Source organism: Coptis chinensis, chromosome 1 (assembly GCF_015680905.1).
Source record: "Coptis chinensis isolate HL-2020 chromosome 1, ASM1568090v1, whole genome shotgun sequence".
Classification (NCBI taxonomy): domain Eukaryota; kingdom Viridiplantae; phylum Streptophyta; class Magnoliopsida; order Ranunculales; family Ranunculaceae; genus Coptis; species Coptis chinensis.
Genome location: NC_141456.1, coordinates 69,273,935 through 69,276,511, shown reverse-complemented (window position 1 = coordinate 69,276,511; position 2,577 = coordinate 69,273,935). Strand labels below are relative to the sequence as shown.

The following is a 2,577-nucleotide window of genomic DNA, read 5'->3' as shown; positions in this document are numbered from 1 at the left end:
GATGGCCAAAAGATAAGGACATCTTTCCATCGCGACAATTTATAAGCGCATTGGCAGTTGCCAAGAAGGGGCGTCCTAAGATGATCGGTACAGAGTCATTAGCGACTTCTGTATCGAGGATAACAAAATCAGCAGGATAGTAGAAATCCTGAACCTTAACAAGCACGTTTTCCACTACACCTTTAGGATACTTAATTGACCTGTCCGCTAATTGCAACGTTATTTTTGTAGGTTGCATTTCCTGTAGACCTATTTGTTTATATAAGTAATACGGGAGTAAGTTAACACTCACCCCCAGGTCTAATAAGGCGGCGTCGTGGTGGGAATCTCCTAAGGTGCATTTTACAATGGGGGATCTACCGTGGTCCTTGTACTTAACAATTCCATTATTTTTAGGATAAAGTTGGGAACCGCTCAGCTTAAAAAGGCGCTTTAGGTATGTTGGTCTTACGCCTAGTAGTGCAAAACTCTTTAAGAAACTTAGCGTGGTTAGGTAGCTTTTTAATAGCTTCGAGAAAAGGAAGGTTTATCGTTAGATTCTTGAAAACGTTCCTAATTTCCTCAAAGTTTGTATCCCTGGTTAGCATGGCTAATTTTTGAGGGAACGGTGGTTTCGCTCTATATTTCGTATATGGCTCTACTTGCTGTGTAACCTTGGCTTTCGGTTCCTTTGGTTGTGATTTAACTGGTACCTCTACCGTGGTAGGCTCCTCAGTTTCTATTGCGGTATCTAGTTCGATATCTGGTGTAGTGAGTACTGATGGGGTAACTATAGGCGTAGTTACTTTGTTATCAACCACTCTTCCAGAACGGAGAGTGGTGATGGCATTTAGGTCACCTACAATTGTAGTTTCCGTGACTAGAATTACCGTTTACCTCAAAGGTCGTGTTTGCTGTTTTAGGGTTTGGTATCGCTTGTCCCGAAACACGCCTTTTGGTTGGGCTTTAAACTTGGGCTAACCGCTGTATGCCCCGATTTATGGATTGTAAAATCTGTTGGTTTGATTGAGTCATTGTGCGGAAAAGTTGTTGGGTAACTTGTATAAAGCCGTCCGATACGATCCGTTGTGTAGGTGTAGTAGTCACGGGTGGTGCGACCGAACTATCTCTCGTTGATTATTTATGGGTGGGTTGTGATAGTTATTATTATTAACCTAACGATACCTCTATTGGTATTATAATTATTATAATTATTCTCGACCTTGTGCTTGACCTTGTCGTGGTTCGCGCTTTAGTTGTTATAATTATTATAATTCCCTTGACCTTGTCCTTGTCCTTGTCCTTGCCTAGGTGGAGCTTGGTTATAATTGTTTGCTTGCCTAACGCTTTGATTATTGTACCACGGAGGTGTTACTTGTTGATTATTTCTCCAACCGAAGTTGGGATGTTGTCTCAAAGGGCAGGAATAGGATAGTTATTAATAGAGTAAACATTATCTTGTTCTCGGTGGTTGTTGTTCATAAGCTAGAGGACAATAATCGCCGTGGTGCTCGACTCAAACAAGAAATTACATGGGTTGGAGTTTACATTCATGACGGGGATAGGCATTTGTTGAGCAAAAATAGCCTCTACTTTTTAGTTAGAGATTCGAAAAATTTTTAAGTTCGATCGGTTTTCTTCTCAAACATACCGGGCTGCCTTGATGGTGAAGAAGAACTAGCGAGCGGATATCATCACTACCCCCAATTATTATTCCATTTAGTTTGGTCTTCTAAAAATTTGTAAGCCTCGAGGCTCCTTTACTTAGGAAACTACCCCCATTCATTATGTCAAGGACTTCTTTATGGTGGTGTAGAAGACCTTTGAAAAAGGCACGAACTAACGTGTCTTTAAAGTAAGTTATGATGTGGACACTCTATAAGGAGATCGGTGAAACGATTCCATGCCTCGAAAAATGATTCATGAGGATTCTTTGGAAAAAATGAATCTTGGAAAGCATCTCATCCGTCTTTAGGGGTGGGTAAAATGTTCCATAAACAAAAACAAGTTTAGCCCACGAGTCCACGTAATTAGGGCGCTTTGGGCAGTTAACCAAGACGCCGCCTTATCGGGTAATGTGAAAGGGAATACCCTCGGTTTAATTTGTTCCGCACCTACCGTAGGATGATGGAATCTTGTAAGGGCTTGTTCAATCCTACGCGATAATGCGATAAGGTTTTTCATGGTCTAACCCATGAAAAACGGGTAACAAATTAAATATGTTTGGGGATTCAAAATCCCCAATCGTCTGCTAGAACGATGCAAGATTTAGGGCTATCGCCAAGGCTTTGTAAAAGTCGGAGAGAGGAGTCTCTCTTTCTTCACCATTATGTCGGGGTATGGTGTGTGTGATGAGTAGCTAGAGGTGTCGGGGTGGTGTACTAGATAGACTTGTTTGTTGCCGTAATTACGTTTGTTGTTTTGTTCGACCCGGACCTTAATCTCATGCAAGACTAAGTTGAGCCTAACTAAACATGCAACACTCCAAACAATTCTGATATACTAGTAGAAAACCTCTAACTGGAAATGCGAGGTATGGAAGAAAGGAATACCTGATAGTGTCCTTGCTTCGCTTATGAATAGCGTCTTGTGTACGCG

The 2,577-nt window shown here is 41.4% G+C and overlaps 1 non-coding gene across 1 annotated transcript; it reads left to right on the top strand.

Moving 5' to 3' along the window:
- The first annotated feature begins 1,836 nt into the window (after positions 1–1,836).
- On the top strand, positions 1,837–1,939 carry LOC147525075 (small nucleolar RNA R71). The gene has a single exon (XR_015206632.1). It is a non-coding gene; the product is annotated as a small nucleolar RNA R71 (small nucleolar RNA).
- Positions 1,940–2,577: the final 638 nt, after the last annotated feature.